Source organism: Periplaneta americana, chromosome 11, assembly GCF_040183065.1.
Source record: "Periplaneta americana isolate PAMFEO1 chromosome 11, P.americana_PAMFEO1_priV1, whole genome shotgun sequence".
Taxonomy (NCBI): domain Eukaryota; kingdom Metazoa; phylum Arthropoda; class Insecta; order Blattodea; family Blattidae; genus Periplaneta; species Periplaneta americana.
In genome coordinates this window covers 147,452,668-147,473,463 of record NC_091127.1, presented here as the reverse complement: position 1 = coordinate 147,473,463, position 20,796 = coordinate 147,452,668, and the positions used below count along the sequence as shown (strand labels likewise).

Genomic DNA, 20,796 nt, shown 5'->3' with positions numbered 1-20,796 from the left:
CACGTGGGTACTCGTATCTCTATTGGCTCGCTCTCACAGCACAAACAATAACATTGTTACACACATATTTATGCTACCCTAGTTAGAAAATTAGATCACTGTTAATCTCCTGGTCTTTTAATCCCTCCATACAGGAAATAACACATGCAGGAGAGCGCATGGTTTTTAAACTAACGTTATAACGATAATATTATCTATCTACTTCGCTCCAATAGATGACGCAATAGTAAGCACATTCCTTTCACGGTTGATCTCCTGGTTGGAGAACAGTACACGTGGTTATCTGACACCTCATTTAACCTGGCTGAAGTTGTGATAATTAGGACTCGGAAGTTGGAGGCCTATAAATTGTCTAAAAAGACCTTTAAAAAGACCTAAAGATATACTTAAAAGGACCTAAAGACTGGAAAAAGAGACGTAAAATTGTGATCCAAATTAATTAATAATTTCAGTTTCAATTACATATTTAATGAATATAATGTTTCAAAACTACAGAATCTGGTGGTACGCAATATACAGTGCGAAAAACACTATATGATTGAAATGCTTCTTCTTTCAGACATTATACAGAGTGTTTCCGAGGTGATGTTACAAACTTTCAGGGATGATGGCGAATGGCACATATATCAATTTGAGATAAGGAACCATGGTACGGAAATGACTGAGTTGAAAGTTATAAGCAAAGACAGTTGTGTGGAAATAGAATCGTAATTTGGGACCACGTGCCCTTCTTCCCTTAACCTTTGGAACAGTCGTGGAAATATGGTATGGGCCGGATGTCTCCTACGTGGGTACTTGCCCGATACAATCTGTGAGCTTGTCTACTGTTCCCATTGGCTCATCTGTATTCGAACATCAGATCTGCTTATTCCGCTCTCGTGTACTCCTCCATTTCACTAGGACTGATCGACTGGACACTGCAACTTGTACACATACACTGCTGTCTACAGACGTGCATATCAGGACCGACCATGTCCGTTACACATTACGCTATCTGCATTGCTTTAGTGTAGTTTCCTGTCCCCATCCCTCAGACAGCGCACTGAATGGAATACTGTAAGTAGACAACGTAAACAACGTCAGATGAATACAGTATGTTTAAGATGTACAGATAAATACACATAAATAAGATGTACAGAGGAATCAAATTATTTCATTTTCACACAACTATTTTTGTTTGTAACTTTCAACTCGGTCATTTCCGGACCAGGGTTCCATATCTCAAATTGATACATGTGCCCTTCGCCATCATCCCTGAAAGTTTGTAACACCACCTCGGAAACACCCTATATATTTTTTAGATTAACATAATTTGAAAAATAAATTCCTTGTTTGTAAAAAAAAAAAAAAAAAAAAAAGTACTTGGAGAATGGACGATTTTTGCCACCTAGAATGAATTCAGCGAACCCGCAACGGACATCCTGGGGAAAGAAATCGAAATTAATATAACTAGAATATCTGGCTTCACCACAATAGGGTTATAGAAATGGGACTTCGGAAAATTTACCTCAATTAACATTGCAGTATATCACAATAGTCATCTCCATCTCGTCTTCGGACACTCGAAAAAAAAGTATTTGTCCTCAACTTTGGAGCCCTAGTGACACTGTTTTTACAAAGTAACAAAAGGAAAGCATCCGTGACTTCGCGCTACGAGTTCACGCGAGGAGTGGTTACGCGGGACGGAGGAACTTTACTCTACAATCAGACCTGAAAACTTAGGTTCACATAATCATTGATCGATGATTTTCAATACGTTATAAAAAGTATAAAATTTTGCTCGAAGATATGGTACTCGAACACAGTTCTTTCAAAATATATAAAATCCTAAAACCGACTTAAATAAAATTTTATTCTAGAAATCCTAGGCTTAGTAATATAGCGCCTGGATGTTTTAACACCTATGAGATACGATGAAAGAGTAATGGAACGGAGAAAAATTCTCTCCAGCGCCGGGATTTGAACCCGGGTTTTCAGCTCTACGTGCTGATGCTTTATCCACTAAGCCACACCGGATACCCACCCACGATTTAAGACGGCGCTTATTCCGTCGGATCCCGGCCAAATAGTCACTCATAACGAGTGCACCTCAGCACCATGTCCTACGTTCCTAGATATCTATGACGTAGTGCAGAGGGCGGCCACTAGAGGGAACCCAGAGTTGGAACTTAATCTGAGACGATTCTGTCCGACGCCGGGGTGGGTATCCGGTGTGGCTTAGTGGATAAAGCATCAGCACGTAGAGCTGAAAACCCGGGTTCAAATCCCGGCGCCGGAGAGAATTTTTCTCCGTTCCATTACTCTTTCATCGTATGATGACGCAGAATATCTGTAAGGAAATATCATATGTACTTCGGTACATTAAAATAATATATATGATATGCGTAAATCACTTCGTGATTTAAGACGGCGCTTATTCCGTCGGATCCCGGCCAACTAGTCACTCATAACGAGTGCACCTCAGCACATGTCCTACGTTCATAGATATCTATGACGTAGTGCAGAGGGCGGCCACTAGAGGGAACCCAGAGTTGGAACTTAATCTGAGACGATTCTGTCCGACGCCGGGGTGGGTATCCGGTGTGGCTTAGTGGATAAAGCATCAGCACGTAGAGCTGAAAACCCGGGTTCAAATCCCGGCGCCAGAGAGAATTTTTCTCCGTTCCATTACTCTTTCATCGTATGATGACGCAGAATATCTGTAAGGAAATATCATATGTACTTCGGTACATTAAAATAATATATATGATATGCGTAAATCACTTCGTGATTTAAGACGGCGCTTATTCCGTCGGATCCCGGCCAACTAGTCACTCATAACGAGTGCACCTCAGCACATGTCCTACGTTCATAGATATCTATGACGTAGTGCAGAGGGCGGCCACTAGAGGGAACCCAGAGTTGGAACTTAATCTGAGACGATTCTGTCCGACGCCGGGGTGGGTATCCGGTGTGGCTTAGTGGATAAAGCATCAGCACGTAGAGCTGAAAACCCGGGTTCAAATCCCGGCGCCGGAGAGAATTTTTCTCCGTTCCATTACGCTTTCATCGTATGATGACGCAGAATATCTGCATGGAAATATCATATGTACTTCGGTACATTAAAATAATATATACCTATGAGCTAGCTTGCATGCTTTGTTTTGTATCGGTTCTATATTATTCCTTATGGTAGATCCTCATCGAGATAAACATAAACTGTACACAGACTGTAAGATCGTTAATTCTAATCCAAGACTGGACATGAGATTCGTTTGTTGTAGTAGGTTATGTCCTTTTGGTTTTTATATACTTTTTATTCCATTCAAAATTGTAAGTGCTTTCAGTGGGACGACGTACTGTGTAGTGAGACAATAGTGAACCCTTTGCAAAGACGCGAGACTGCTATATTTACCCTTTTATCTCTTTCTGACCAAAATGTTTCCTTTGTTGTTATCGAACCATTCAAATGTGCGTATTTCGTCTGAATGCAGCTTCAATTGACAAAACAGTTTTGAAAGGTTCAGCCTGAAACTGGTGGAATCGTATAATCAGTACCAGAGTTATTCCGTGCGTGTGGACTGAGAGAACTTAATTGGATGACGACTATGTAAACAAACGAAAACAATGCAGTCGATTGATGAAACAATATTCAAATCCAGTTAATAGGGATACAATTATCAGCATATACGTATCTTCATCGCATAACGTAATTCCTGTGACTGTTCATTGTGATACGCTAATTAGTACTTTCCGGCCACATAAATATTATATAGGCCTAATTTGTTTTTATTTTCTGCATTTCCAATGTTGGTATACTTGACAATCGTCATGCACGAAGCATCTGCATTTCTTGGTAGTTGAACAGGTTCGTCATCACCACAATAGGGATATCTTATGGCAAGTTTTACCGTTATTATTATTGTTATCCAAATATTGAAACCCTATTTTACCTTTGGTATATTAGGGTTGTAGTTTGTTACATGTGAAATACATTATGTAGTGATAATACGCAATTTTAAAGAATTAATAGTAGGTCTGAGTCATAGTTACAGTATAAATACACTAATTAAGAGACAGTAAACAATACTAAATACGTTATGCAATAATTACTTTCAGTTAAAACAAAATGAAATAAAATTAGAAATTATAATCGAAGGTGTAGAGAAATTGCAAGATTATTACATTAATTTGTGATTTTATACATAATTTTAAGCAATATTAATGAGATAATGCACAGAATTGGCGTAGTTACAAATAAAACACCTATTATATAGTTGGTTTGCGATAGTAAAAAAAAAAATAAAAACAAAATTACTTATGGTTACAAACTATATACCTGTCATCAAATACTCAACAATAGTAAAATCTATAATACAAACATAGTTATTGTTGTTATTACTATTATTATGTCCCAAAGATGGACACCTTGTTTTACATAGTGCATTAGGATTTTATAACATCATTAATTTATATACAATTAACAGCTACAGTCTTGCGTGGATGTGGTGTATAAACTCTGTGAATTGTTTGTAACAACATTTTTTTCTAAGAAAATGGTAAAGGGGTGTGGAGTAATTTAAATTGCAGTCCGAGATATGATATCTTAAAAAGTGTCTTTTCCTTTCGAACACTGGACAGTGAAAAATCAAATGTTCAACAGTCTGATTCTCTTTGCATATGCACAGAGATTCTTCTGCACTTTTAATCCTAAATCTTTCAAAGTAGGAACCGAATTTTCCATGGCCGGTCATAAATTGGGTGTAAAAGAAGTCGGTTGAGAACTGACTGCAACATAGTCTGTCTTGTACATTGGGAAAGAATAATTTCTTGGTCACAGAGCCTTTAACACTAGAGTTCCATTATGTATTCCACTTGAGTGTAGTTGTGTGCTTGATCTTCTGCTTAATGTACGAAATAGGACAGGTGGAAAGTTTTACCGTTAGATGGCAGGAGCGTTCCATGCGGCCCAACATGTTGTACGGCAATATTATGTCATATGCTATAGTTGATTGCGTTCTTCCACTTGTTAATTTTTTGTGCGTGTCAAAATTATATTTATAATTATTGTGTATAATTTAGTACAATTTATTATAATTTAGTATTTTCTTACGTCATAATTTAATTTAATTTATTTTACAATAAATAAAAGCGTAAACTTGTATAATAATGAGCGATTCCCCTTAAGAAATGGATGGGGAAATCTGCAATATGCAGAATACGCGTATATACGAGTAAAATGAATATTCATGAACCTAAACGAGAACTTCGAGAACGAGGTGCACAAATAAAAATAAATAAAATAGGAACTTTGTCGAAGGTGAATATTGCCTCTTTGATCATTAGTATTGTAAGTACCATACGCTAAGAACTAGATATGCAGCCACCAATGTGTTTTTTTATTGGGAAGGAACTATCGAGATTGAATTTCTCGTATTTTTTTTATAGTTGCAGAAAGATCAAATGCAATGTTAGATAAGATGATATAATATGATCGCAGTATCACGATTATTCCTGTGTGTAGGATGATTTTGAAAATTTGAAGTAAAAGTATGGTTTTAATAATTAGTATACAGCATATTAAAAACATTATTCACGAAATGGATTTCACTATGGATCGTCCTGGACAATAAACATCCCAGTTAATAGAGAGTTTGCTGCAGGCGTAAACTTCGGAGAGTTCAAGAAGCACTGAATATAATCTAAACTAACATAGATTGCTGTCGAGGTTGCATTAATTTTTCTTTTCCCTCTTCCAAAATGAAACTGTATCTAGCAATTCCTTACTTGAAGTGGTTATTTTTGTTTAATAGCTAGCACTTTTGAGGCACAATTTAATTAGTTACATTTTTAAGGTTTAAAACATATATTCAGAATATTTCGGGACCTGAATGAAGACAAAATGCTTTCCCTGGATTTTACATATAGGAACACAACAAAAATTTGGCATTTTGAGTTGTTTTTAAGAATAATTAATGTACTTATATATTACGTAAATCTTCAATGTTTAAATACCGGAAAACAAATGCACACGCAAAGCGCATCCCTCAAAGTACACGCGCGCTATCTGTTGGTACTAGTTGAGGATATCCCTATTCTGACAGTTTCTCGACAAAGGAACCTGGGATTTCGTCTTCGTCGTGCACAAAGCAAGTATGAGCTTATTTATTTGTAATATCGATTTTTTCCTTTTCTTTCACTGCATAATTGTTTAATTATTTCGGCTTCCGGAATTATGTAGATTAAACGGACTGTTTAATGAATTGCCTTTCTTTGATTATATGAAATGTTCAATTATCATAGGACAGTTTCTGCCATAATCTATACTAATAATAAATCTGTAGCCGAAATTTTTCTGGTAATTTTCGATTTTCCAAAAATAATTGGTCCTAACATGTATAATTAACTACCCTGAAACCGAAAATCGCTTTTTTGAAATTTTTGTTTGTATGTCTGTCTGTCTGTATGTTTGTTACCTTATCAGGCGATAATGGCTGAACCGATTTCGATGAAAATTGGAATATAAATTAACTTCGTAGTAACTTAGATTTTAGGCTATATGGCATTCAAAATACATTATTTAAAAGGGGGGGTTATAAAGGGGTCTGAATTAAATAAATCGAAATATCTCGCTTATTATTGATTTTTGTGAAAAATGTTATATAACAAATATTTCTTTAAAACTCATTTCCGATAAGTTTTATTCTTTGAAACATTTTGATAGGACTGATATTTAATGAGATAAATGAGTTTCAAAATTAAAATAACTGCCATCTAAGGCGATGTAATGAAATTAACAAATGAATTCGTCTATAAGGGACCTTGGTCAACAACAATCGAAAGCTATGAATCATAGCCTACAGAGAATGTTTCTGTGTTTATATGAAGTAATATCGGAAGCTAAATTAACCGATTTGTGTAATTAATTATTATTTCACCATTGGAAAGTGTAGTTTCTCTATATGGACATAATGCTATAATGTTATTACAGTAACTTCGGATTGAATTGAGGACAGGTAAGATTAAAATAGATTCTTATGCACAAACAACTTGATAGGTTATTCTGTGTATTCGTTTCCTGTATTTCTTAAAAAAATGTTTATCTCAGAGAATTAACGAACCACAAGGGTGTATTGATTTGGTATGCAGTAATAATATGTTAGCTTAGCATTTCATTGTTTTATAATCCAAATTTTAACTATGCTCAATTGAATCGTGTTAAAATACATAAAATACATATGCATTAAATGCAATGCAATAAAATTGGGTAATGAGCCAAGCAGATTATGTTGCGCTGTTGTAAAATAAAATTTGTTCCTCCTGAGATTCAAGATCCCCCATAACAAATTAAAAACTTACTTATCTGTGTACATCCGTTATCAACACATTTTTATATAATATAATATAATATAATATAATATAATATAATTTAAGTTATTTGAAGGGTTCAGAACCATAGTGCCCCAAGCGCCATTTACTGAATACGTAGAAAACAAGGATTAAAATTAAGTTATTATCATAATTCAATGGAAACATATAGGAAGTAAAATAAAGTATACACATTAAATCTAAATGATATGTCAGTCTTCATTAAAGTATCGATGCATGTAATAAAAATTAAGAAAGATGTTAAAGGAATTGTCATTGCACCAAATGAGTGGTTTCTGGACCAAAATGATCGCATTTTAATTATTTAAATACAATTTAAATTAAGTAACATATTAAACGATTTATCCTTCTATCAAACACGAATCTTCCCTGGATCAAACGTCCTATTTTAATTATGTAATTACTTTATATTTATTTCTAACGAGTGCAGCGGAGCGCACGGGTACGGCTAGTAATTTCATATGAACATGTACTGGGTGAATATAAATATGTGTTGTAGAGGAACCGCAACGCGGAGACTCGACTTTTGGTTGATCGCTCGCATACTCTTAAGCCAGACCTGTGCACTAATAACTGAATCGAGTCAGTGCAGATTTCCCCTTAACTCCCTACTCCATCTTCCCCGGCTGAGACTCTCATTACGGTGCGATACGCCAGAGTTGTAATAGTAATATACGTTACAAGAGCGGTATGTTGACGTTTTCATGTTCGAGGAAAAGATTGAAAAAGCGAAACGTAGTTGAGCTTTTTTAATTTCCGAGAACATGAAAACAAACATACCGCTCGTGTATCGTACATTATTTTGTGCGAAGATCGTTTATTACATACCTGAAAGACGAATTTCTAATTAGTTTCAATGAAATCTCCATGTTGGTTTCTGTTTAATGACGGCAACTTCGGAAAACCAAAATATCTTTCTTCGACATTGTTGCTATAAAATGTTTTCTGTGTTTACTATACTCCAGCAGGGTGTGATATACGTCTGTCTTTTTTTCCCCCCAGTCTATAAATGCGAACTTAAAACAAACGGTAAGGTTATGTAATGATTTATTTTTCATTTTAATATTTTAACAATATTATTTATATAACATATTGCAGTAATAACATCGGCATCTGGAATCTTGTTGATTTTTTCACGGCTTCCTTAATGTTACTTGTATCAGGAATGCAATAAGTTTCGTGGAGTAGTAGACTTTACTTAATTTTTGCAAATATTTAAAAACAATAATTAACATTGCAATTTAGGTGAAATTGCAGTGGTAAGTTTCCAATTTATAATTATTACAATGTTAAACGTCTCTAAAAATAATATGTTAAAAGCCTAAAGCAGTAGAATGAATGTCGCGCTTAAGCGGTAAGAAGAGGGAAATTGTTATGTGTGTTACGTTGGGAATACTGAATGTGGTATTTCACACTTACCGCGTATTGGTTCTGTGCGGAAAACAAGCAAATACGCACGATCTCGCACAAAACATTATTGTACAGATGTGTCGATATAGTTTATGAATGGCCGAAGGTTAAAGTGTATGATCGATATTGTACAGGGTGTCCATAAAATAAGTATTTTCATGAAAACGATATAGTTCATGATATTTGTATTCGTAAGACATGTCGTCCATTGATGTCCCTGCACAATTCCCATCTGGACACAGGCACTAGTAATGGTCTTCTCTCTAAAAAAAAATGGTCCATAGATCTTTGTCTGCATGATTCCCAACCACACATTGGTCTTTGGACTGTCTCTGATATGCTCAATGAAATCCGTTGAAGGTTTGTCGGCCCAAATCCGACAGTAATGCCGTTTCACTTGTCCACTTATATGGAATGTTGCCTCATCACTGAACAACACGTGTGACATTAAATCACCAGTCTCCACAGAATCCAGCAAATCTATGCACATCGCCATCCGTTCCGCAAGGTCCTCTTCATGCAACTGGTGTGACACTTGCAAATGATATGCACGCTTCTTCAAGGTGAACTTCAGCACTTAGAACACTGTTGATTTCGGAATTTGCAACTGACGGGAAAGACAACATACAGATTTAGGACATACAAGGTCTACACAAGAAAAGTGTCTAACGTTGATGAACTGAAACAAAGAATTCGTGATGCAGTGTCACTAATCACACCACAGTTTCTGCGAAATGCATTCCGTAAAACCGTGTCCAGATGGGAATTGTGCAGGGACATCAATGGACGACATGTCGAAAGGAACCAATGAGCGTGTATGAGTGAGTTTGTAGCGTACAATCGTCTTATGAATACAAATATCATCAACTATATCGCTTTCATCAAAATAGTTACTTATTTTATGGACACTCTGTATAGGAAGTTACCTGGAAGGAATATTGTAAGAGTTGCGGCCATTGAGTATAGTAGATTCAGTATTATTGTATGTTAACACTGTCATTGTTCTATCATACGGATATTTATTTCATCTATCAACTCATTGTACATTGTTATTTTAATTGTTATACATTCAGTTAATTCTATTGCTTCCACTGCGCTAACCACTAACACAGTTCACCATTACATCTGATTTAGCAGCTGTAGGAAGTAAATGGTTATCTACAATAACTGGTTAAGGAGAGTGCGGTAAAAATTCACATACGTGTTCGCTTCAACGTGTAGGTGAATCCAGAAATGCATATAGAGTATTAATTGGAAGATCTGAGGGGAAAAGACTTTTGGGGAGGCCAGGACTTAGATGGGAGGATAATATTAAAATAGATTTGAGGGAGGTGGGATATGATGGTAGGGACTGGATTAATTTTGCTTAGGATAGGGACCGATGGCGGGCTTATGTGAGGGCGGCAATGAACCCCGAGTTCCTTAAAAGCCATTTGTAAATAAATATTCGTATGGATTTAAGGGAGGTGGGATATGATAATAGAGACTGGATTAATCTTGCACAGGATAGGGACCGATGGCGGGCGTATGTGAGGGCGGCAATGAACCTGTGGGTTCCTTAAAAACCATTTGTAAGTTGTAAGTAAATTATCAATTTATATATGTGTCATTATTATTGACATTAATTATTCTTAAATAGATATCTCTGACTAAAGAAAAGAATGTACAAATAAGAAAGCTTATTCGACATACTTTCTTTATTTAAGATATATAATTTTAATTAGTTTCAAATGCTGCTTATAATGAGAAAGTAAGATCTCATGTCTTTTTTTTCTATACCTCTATGTGGTTAAACTGAAGATTGAAGTGCTTGCTGTTCCCGAGAGACTCTGCACTTCCAACTCCCTGCGATAGGTAATTGAGGCTTTGCCTTGTATACTATAATTTATCAATAAAATATCCGTATGATCTTACGTGCCTATACCTACAGGTATTAAGTGAATCAGACGTAATGTAATTTATTAGCATTTCTCTAAGTACAGGGGCTGAGGGGTGTCCAGAAACTTCAGAAACTGATATTGTATTATTTTCCTGTAAACAGTCGCCTCTGCAGAAATATTTTTTTAACGAGAGCATACTATCACAGATAGAAATGCACCTCAGTACAGGGACATCATTTTATTTTTACTAACAGTTCTAATATTAACCTGGCTATACCTTTGGATAAATGATTGAGAACCGGAAACACTCTTTGGATAAATGATTGAGAACCGGAAACACTATTTGCTACTCCCTTAAGTATATATGCCATTCCGAAGCGGGTGAAGGAACTAAGATCTAAATCGAGGCTGACGAGAAGTAGAGTAATGCAAGTAGGAGACAATTCAGGGAGCAGTGATGAAGGAAGAGGGGAAAACAAGGTGAAAAAACAGTATGACTTAAGGAAATGGTGTGGAGGGGAAATAAGTCGTGAGAGAAGAACCTAAAAAGTAGCAATGTGAAAAAGTGAGTAGTTAAAAGTGCAAATAATTAGAGATGTAGAGTGAGGGGAAATGTGTCATGCAGGAGGGGAGTATTTTTGGTATAATAATGGGTTAGGAGTAAACTTGTGGAAGAATTGATGACAGACAAGAAAAAACTAGTGAAAGAATTGCAATAATAAATTAAAAATAAGTAATCCCCTAAATGACTTGTACGAGAGGTGTTGTAAAACGGGGAGTCGGTACTGTATACTAATAATGTGAAGTGCCTCCTCACAGAAAAGTATATTGCTTGAAAACAAATATACATTCATTGATTCATTGATGTTTCCTTCTAATTTTAGATCTTCTTTTAGACGGACTTAGGTTAAAACCTCTTTGGATATGAGAACCATAAACAGAGGCAGACGTGAGTAGTAGACAGACGGGACGAGTAGCCTACAGGACGGAAAGAGCTTGTTTTGTGAGAGCATTGTGTTTGCTTTTTCAGTGTTATTGAATGTGGATATGTGCGTTTAATTATATAGCGATGGCCTGTGGAGTTAGGCATTGTGTCCGATCCACGACGACGAATCGCTTCCAGCGAAGTCGTGAGCTCTACAGCCGCGCAGCTGCCCTAGCCCCTCTCCCACGATTTCCTACGGCTCTTGCGGTGAGAGCCAGGAATAGGTTTCCAAAATCTAGACGCAAGGCACAAGCTTTGAAATATTAAGTATATATGCAACAAATGTCTAGAAGTTGAACGCGAAATTAAATATTTAGTAGTGTATCTCTTATAAATTTCGTTCCACATGGAGCAGAAAAAGGAAACGAATTTACACAAGAATGGCTGGGAAATAAACGTAAGACAGTGGAGAAAGGGTTTTAAAGCTTGTATCAATATGCAAAACTGGTCAGGTACAAATTCTCTTCGATATGCTAGAAAACATACCTACTGTTGTGTTGCCTGGCAAAGAGTAAATTTTAGTCAACCAGAGTTGATCATGTAAGGGAAATTTTAGTCAACCAGAATTGATCATGTAAGGCAGTAGTGTCCAAATTTTAACTATGCTCAATTGAATCGTGTTTTTATTTTTATTTTTATTTTAGTAGGTTATTTTACGACGCTTTATCAACAGCTTAGGTTATTGAATCGTGTTAAAATACATATGCATTAAATGCAATGCAAAAAATTTGGTAATGAACGAAGCAGATTATGTTTCGATGTTGTAAAAGTTGTTGTTCCTGAGATTCAAGAGCCCCCATAATAAATTAAAAACTTACTTATCGGCGTACTTCCGTTATCAACACACTTTTTATATAATATATAATATAATATAATATATAATTTAAGTTATTTGAAGGGTCAGAACCATAGTGGGTCAAGCGCCATTACGTAGAAAACAAGGGTTAAAATTAAGTTATTACCATAATTCAATGGAAACATATAGCAAGTAAAATAAAGTATACACATTAAATCTAAATGATGTCAATGTTGATTAAACTATGGTTGCGTGTAATAACAATTAAGAAACATGTTAAAGGAATTGTCTTTGCACCAAATGAATGATCTCTGGACCAAAATGATCGCATTTTAATTATTTAAATACAATTTAAATTAAGTAACATATTAAACGATTTATCCTATCAAACACGAATGTTTCCTGGATCAAATGTCCTATTTTAATTATGTAATTACTTTATATTTATTTCTAACGGGTGCAGCGGAGCGCACGGGTACGGCTAAGTACACTAATATAACAGTAATAATAATAAACGTACCTCATTAATACACTCGTAGTTGAGTTCTGGCGTCTTGTCAGCTCATGTGAGTTGTGTGGATATAAAACGAAAAATTATGACAGTGTCGTGTATAGTTCCTGGGTTAGCTCAGTCGGTAGAGCGTTCGCGCGCTAAGCGAAGGATCCCGGGATCGATACCCGGCCCCGGAACAATTTTTCCTTGAAATTATTCAAACCTGCTTTACAGGGAGCTACTATTGAAAACCAGATTTGTATAATACATTGGTTACTGGAGGTACGTTAACAGAAAACCACAATTTAAGTCACACAGCATTTGTGTGCACTCATAATTGAGTTCTGGCGTCTTGTCAGCTCATGTGAGTTATGTGGATATAAAATGAAAAAATGTGACGGTGTCGTGTATAGTTCCTGGGGTAGCTCAGTCGGTAGAGCGTTCGCGCGCTAAGCGAAGGATCCCGGGATCGATACCCGGCCCCGGAACAATTTTTCCTTGAAATTATTCAAACCTGCTTTACAGGGAGATACTATTGAAAACCAGTTTTGTATAATACATTGGTTACTGGAGGTACGTTAACAGAAAACCACAATTTAAGTCACACAGCATTTGTGTGCACTCATAATTGAGTTCTGGCGTCTTGTCAGCTCATGTGAGTTGTGTGGATATAAAATGAAAAAATGTGACGGTGTCGTGTATAGTTCCTGGGGTAGCTCAGTCGGTAGAGCGTTCGCGTGCTAAGCGAAGGATCCCGGGATCGATACCCGGCCCCGGAACAATTTTTCCTTGAAATTATTCGTACCTCATTAATATTCATATAAAAAAATCAGCATATTAAATTGTTACGGCATTTCAAATGAAGGTAATTACTGATCTGTGAATTTACTGAAAATAAATAAGAAATCACAAAAAAACAACGCACTAATAAATTTATTTAAAAATGTAGCCTATGCGAAATTATATAAAACAATATGAATAATAGTTCACAATATATCTTAGGCAGTTCGTGCGGCATCGCCTTCTTGAGAACCAAGATGACACTGAACGTCCGAGCAGTACAAGCGCACTTCCTCCTTGGACGGTCATAACGAAATGTGTCAAATAATTGCACAAGAAACAGGAGTAGAGCGAGAAAATTGGATTTCTGCCATGAACTCTTCGGGATTTGAATACGAATAATATGCATGAGAGAATGTTAAAAACGGAAGAAGTAAGGAACACACAGAAAAGAAAAGGTCTAAAATAGATACAAATGAACAACGGAAGAAAATGATAGTTGAACTGAAATAAGATTTGGAATGGGAGACATAGTGACGACGGGGGTGAAGACGTCGAGTCATGTTTTGAAATCATTGAGTGTCTAGCAAAGTGGATGCTGGTAGTTAACTATACAGGAGACTGCCCGGTTCTCATGGCAACCAACGTCAGCCACAAACGAAGCTAGTTATTTGATGTATTATTCTAAAACCATTTTCTTTTTCTTTAGCTTTTGGAATCGAGGTGTAGGATGTGGCCTAGCAACGCTTTTGATGTTCGCCTGAAGCTCTTCCCACACAGCGAGCGTTCTGAACTAGGTCTTCGACTACATTGGAGACCGTTAGATGAGGCGGACCGCGTCGATGTTGCGTGTAATTGAGTTTGATACCTGTCTGTCTTGGTGCTCTGTTCAGGACACAAGAATTAAGTAATACAATCGTTAAGACTGTCACACTGATACGTATCTCAGGGTTGAAAAAAAAGTGGAGCTTGAAGAGTTTCAAAGGAATAATAGGAAGCGTTTAATGAGGAGAGAACAAAGTTATTCTTCTTTATAATGAATTACTCAGCAGTCTTAGCTTGCTGCACATAAAATGTTTTCCGTCTCAGTTTTTTTTTTTTTTTTTTTTTTTTTTTTTTTTTTTTTTTTTTCCAGAGAAAAGTATTTCATACAGTTACTACAGAATACAGGGTGTGAGGGGTTTAAGTGTCGTCCTTATCACAGTCCTCGGGGACAATCTACAAGGTAAAAAATGTTCATTCAACATAGGGTCAGAACTTTATAGTTTTCCCAGAAAAAAATATTTCTTTCCTTATTTTATTTGCGTTATACTGCAGATACAGTTAGTAAAAATACGAAAACAAATTATATTAGCAGGTATATCTAACGAAGACTTAATATTAGTTTAAATATTTGTCTGTTCTACTACGATTTCCTGAAATTAAATAAAATTGCATGCTTAAATTTGTTAATATTCTGGCGTGAGAGACGTGACAACATGTTCAACAGGATTCTTGCTCCTGACAGTATTCTGCACAGACGTACAGATGAGCTGAGTTCAAGCTCCCTGTCCATAGGTCTCCTGCCGAGCGGATGGCAGTTCAGTATAGGTATTCGGTAAGCAACTTACAATGCCATTCACAATTCAGGAATATCGTATGTTATTACTTTATGGAGAAAGTCTTCGTAATTAAAGTGCGGCAAGAAGGATGTACCGTCAACGTTTACCGCAAAGAAGGTTACCTAATCGGCGAAATTTTGTAGCAGATTCTCAGCGATTTATGTTAATATTTGTATTTGTGGTCGTAATACAACACCTCTCCGCTAAATGTCAGCCCCTCGACATTTCGCACTCACGTCAATGCTGTTAGTATGCAGCTGCCTGGTATTATTATTAATCAAGTATTTGGCCGTAGTATGAATGTTTGTGGTTGGTGATGGTTTTGGTTGTAGTAGTAGATTTGAAATGTAATATATAAGTATGATGTTGCTGCAATACGAATTTTATTTAAGGTCTTGATGAATATGTGCGTTCGTCTCTATAGGATTTCTTTTAGTATATGTTGAACTATTTTATTGCAGTTTTGCCACCGGATTTATCTGTTGTGTGTGTGCAATATCGAGAACAGTAAGCACCTAACCACAGAAAGGTACAGAAAATTATTATTGTTATTATTATTATTATTATTATTATTATTATTATTACTTACTTAACTTACTTACTTACTAACTGACTTTTAAAGAACCCGGAGATTCATTGCCGCCCTCACACAAGCCCGCCATTGGTCCCTATCCTGAGCAAGATCAATCCAGTCTATATCATCATATCCCACCTCCCTCAAATCCATTTTAATATTATCTTCCCATCTACGTCTCGGCCTCCCGAAAGGTCTTTTTCCCTCCGACCTCCCAACTAACACTCTATATGCATTTCTAGGTTCGCCCATACTTGTTACATGCCCTGCCCATCTCAAACGTCAGGATATAATGTTCCTAATTATGTCAGGTGAAGAATACAATGCGTGCAGTTCTGTGTTGTGTAACTTTTTCCATTCTCCTGTAACTTCATCTCTCTTAGCCCCAAATATTTTCCTAAGCACTTTATTCTCAAACACCCTTAACCTATGTTCCTCTCTTAAAGTGAGAGTCCAAGTTTCACAAACATAAAGAACAACCGGTAATATAACTGTTTTATAAATTCTAACTTTCAGATTTTTCGACAGAAGACTGTATAATAAAAGCTTCTCAACCGAATAATAACAGGCATTTCCCATATTTATTCTGTGTTTAATGTTCTCCCGAGTATCATTTAAATTAGTTACTGTTGCACCCAGGTATTTGAATTTTTCCATCTCTTCAAAGGATAAATTTGCAATTTTTATATTTCCATTTCGTACAATATTCTCGTCACGAGACATAATCATATACATTTATTATTATTATTATTATTATTATTATTATTATTATTATTATTATTGTTGTTGTTGTTGTTATTATTATTATTATTATTATTATTATTATTATTATTATTATTATTATTATAGTACTTATGAGGATACAGACACGACAGACTTGAATAGTACTATATACAGCTCTTCTTTAGAAAATTGTTGTTAGAAATAAAATGAAGTAAATAATTATATTCCTATCAAGAGATTATCATTGTTATAATCATCATCGTCAGGTTCTTTGTCCTGTGCCAACATTATAATTTGCAATAGCGAAGTTGCTTGGCATATGGCTATCTTAGCACAAAATCAGTTTAACGAAACAGTGGAAGAAATAAAATATGACTACTTCCATCGCTGTAAATGTAATAAATATATTAATTTTATGTGCTATAACTGTTGATACCGCTTAATAGATTCTGATTTTAATGATAATATTAATAATAATAATAATAATAATAATAATAATAGATATGGTAGTTGAAAAAACAGACTAAATTTCATGGAATATTTGGTATAATTTCCATACAGTGTTACGGAGTCCATCACATTTCGCAGGGGGAAGCGTGTACATTCAGTTGAGCTGCAGCGTATGGCTGTAGCGTATAAAGAAATGTGTTAATTATCGTTGTTTGAATAGGTAACGCGCTCCGAAATAGGACCAAACAAAAGCAACTCGCGGTCCGTCCGTATTAATTACCCGCTATCTGTTGCCAGACAGTTTCATTTCACGCGCGTACCCTCTTGAAACAAAACACTGTCACCGAGCGTGACGGGGAGAACGGGGTTTCATATATCATGAGTAGCACCCTCACCACCCCCCGGCAGGCGCTAACGCTTTCACTTGCCGATTAACGCAACGAGGTTTGAGCACATCTCTATTAAATGAAAGCAGCAATTATATGAAAGAATCTTGTTGAACTCATAGCCTATACGGTGTTACGTCACTGGGTATTGTTCGAACAACTTCTTAAAATGTATAGACATATATATATATATATATATATATATATATATATATATATATATATATAATTTCCTTGATTTTCGCCTTTCAGCATTTATGTTAATTTCTTGGAGAGAAAATTGATTGTCGTCAAAATTTGGTTAGTTTAACTAGAAAATGAACAATTACGACGAAGTGGGAAATGTACAAGAAAGAGAAAGAAGGAGAACTGCCGTTTGTTAATCTACTAAAACAATATCCAGCATTATTAAACAACTCGCAAGAAGTGACAAAGAAAATGCCATCCAGGCTATGAAAGTTCCGGTGGAAGTAGTATTTAGTAGTAGTATTTATTTATTTAACCTGGTAGAGATAAGGCCGTCAGGCCTTCTCTGCCCCTCTACCAGGGGATTACAACTATAATATGAACAATAAAATTACAATTAACATTAAATTTACAATTACAATTACAGTAAAAATTAAAGTACGACAAGATTACCTGATTAATGAAAGCTAGACATTTTATCATAGAAGTTAAGAACAAAGAATATTTTTGTATTTACTGAATTACAAATTAAACCTACAATAACAAAAATCTACAGTAATGAAATTACCTGATATTGAAATATTTTGTGATAGATTAAGAGAACTATTTACAAGAAACCATGTCTGAACGAGTCTCAATTACTGACCAAATGCCTAGTAAGTTTGCGTTTGAATTCAATTTTATTTCGACAGTCCCTGATGCTAGCAGGTAACGAATTCCAGAGTCTTGGCAGGGCTATTGTGAAAGAGGATGAGTATGAGGAGGTGCGATGGGATGGTATTGTTAGTATTGTTTCATGGCGAGAGCGTGTGTTCAGATTGTGGTGGGAAGAAAGGTAAGTGAAGCGAGACGACAGGTACGAAGAAATAGAAGAGTTCAAGATTTCGAAGAGAAGGAGAAGTGAATGTAAATTTCTTTTCTTATCTAGTTTGAGCCAACCTATTGTTTCCAGGGATGGGGTAATATGATCATATTTACGAACATTGCTTACAAAACGTACACACAAGTTATGACCACGTTGAAGTTTCGTTTTGTTGTCGCTGGAAAGGTCAGTCAGTAAAATGTCAGCATAGTCAAAATAGGGAAATACAAGCGTCTGCACAAGGGACTTTTTTAAGCAAGAGGGAAGATGAACATTTATCCTTTTTAGCACATGGATAATAGAATATATTTTTCTGCAGGTTTCTGTGATTTGCATGTCCCAGTTGAGATTATTATCCATGTGAATGCCAAGATTTTTTACCGAAGAACTGAAAGGGATATGCACTGTACTTACTTTAACGGGGGAAATGTCGAGGTGCTTTACAGCGTCGGTTTGCCGTTTGTTTCCTAATATAATTGCTTGTGTCTTTCCAGGATTGATATTAAGATGGAATTTCTTTGTCCATGTCACAATCGAGTCAATGTCTTCGTTCAATTTATCTATAGCGTCATTTATTCGGTCTAAGCGGGAAGAGATGTAGCATTGAAGATCGTCAGCATACAAGTGATAGTTACAATGCCTTACAAGAGATGTAATATCATTGACATATATTGTGAACAACAGTGGTCCGAGTACCGAACCCTGTGATATACCTGATGTTATGTTAAGCCAGGAAGAGCTTCCATTCCCGGATACAACACATTGTTGTCTTTCCCGTAAGTAGGATTCGAACCAACTCAAAGTGTACAGCAGAGGAAAAAAAATTGACGAAAAGCAAATTATAAAGAAAATAAATAACATGAAAAGTGATGTAAAGTCAAAATCAGACATTAATAAATGTTAGTCATTGCATTTACATATAACCTAAAATATTGTAGGCACAGTGCGTTTTTTCACGTAAATTAAATGTAGGCTTATTATAAATACATCATACTATCATTTTGCTAGAAATATATTATTTTTAATATCAATAACAAAATCAACTAACAGATAGAATTCCAGTTGTTATCTCATAATCAACATTTGAGTAGTTCATATATATACACAGGGTGTTTCAAAAATACGGGGCATAATTTCAGGTATGTATTTCCAACATGTAGACAATCAAAATAGTTCATTACAACATGTGTCCGGTAATGCTTTATTTCCGAGTTATGGCCTTCACAACATTGAAATTCACCGGAACTTCTTTCTTTCCGCAGGTCGTTGCCGTCAAAGGAGACATTAAGAGGGCACTCTGACAGTTCATTCCGAGGCGAAGGTTACATTCAGTGTTGTGTAGGCGTTAGACTGTGCGACATGTATTCAAATCAAGAGCTGGCACAGATACACTTCATGTACGGTAAGGCGGACGGCAATGCTGCGCTGGCTCGTCGTTTGTACCAGGAGAGGTACTCACAGCGACAATGTTCAGATCGGAAGACATTTATACGTCTCCATTACCGTCTGTGCGAGTATGGAAAATTTAACTCTATGGATAGGTAGAGGTGGCCCAATTGCTTGGCCTCCACGCTCACCTGATCTGAACCCTCTCGATTTCTACTTGTGGGGCCATTTAAAATCATTGGTTTATTCGTCTCCGGTGCCTGATTTGGAATCCCTCCGGAATCGAATTGTGGCATGTTCTGAGGACATACGCAATACTCCTGGAGTTTGGGATCGTGTTCGCAGGTCAATGAGACATCGATGTGAGGTCTGTATTCAAGCAGGAGGTGGACATTTTGAACATCTTCTGTAATTAATACATACATACATACATACATACATACATACATACATACATATAACATTTTTTTTATTTGTAAAACCTAAATAACTTTTTATAACAACGTTCTGACTGTTCTCGCTTTCCTTGTGGAATTTTATAGCGCTCTTATGCATAAATTCTGCTATTTTAAACCGTACAAATGCTTATGCTAAGATAACGAATTTCAAACAGAAGAGACTACGATGTTTTTTAGTTTATACTGAAACGTAGAATGTTACATATATATTATTTTAATGTACCGAAGTACATATGATATTTCCATGCAGATATTCTGCGTCATCATACGATGTAAGAGTAATGGAACGGAGAAAAATTCTCTCCGGCGCCGGGATTTGAACCCGGGTTTTCAGCTCTACGTGCTGATGCTTTATCCACTAAGCCACACCGGATACCACCCCGGCGTCGGACAGAATCGTCTCAGATTAAGCTCCAACTCTTGGGTTCCCTCTAGTGGCCGCCCTCATAGATGTCTAT

General features: G+C 36.1%; 2 protein-coding genes and 1 non-coding gene across 5 annotated transcripts in view; 2 read left to right on the top strand and 1 right to left on the bottom strand.

The window, feature by feature from the left end:
* The window catches only part of LOC138709438 (coiled-coil domain-containing protein 174), a 549,941-nt gene that overhangs the window by 144,383 nt on the left and 384,762 nt on the right, over window positions 1–20,796 (top strand). The gene's annotated exons all lie outside the window — the stretch shown is intronic.
* Window positions 1–20,796, bottom strand: part of LOC138709442 (uncharacterized) — a 380,925-nt gene that overhangs the window by 69,907 nt on the left and 290,222 nt on the right. The window lies entirely within an intron of this gene.
* TRNAS-GCU (transfer RNA serine (anticodon GCU)) lies at window positions 13,638–13,711 on the top strand. Its single transcript has one exon. It is a non-coding gene; the product is annotated as a tRNA-Ser (tRNA).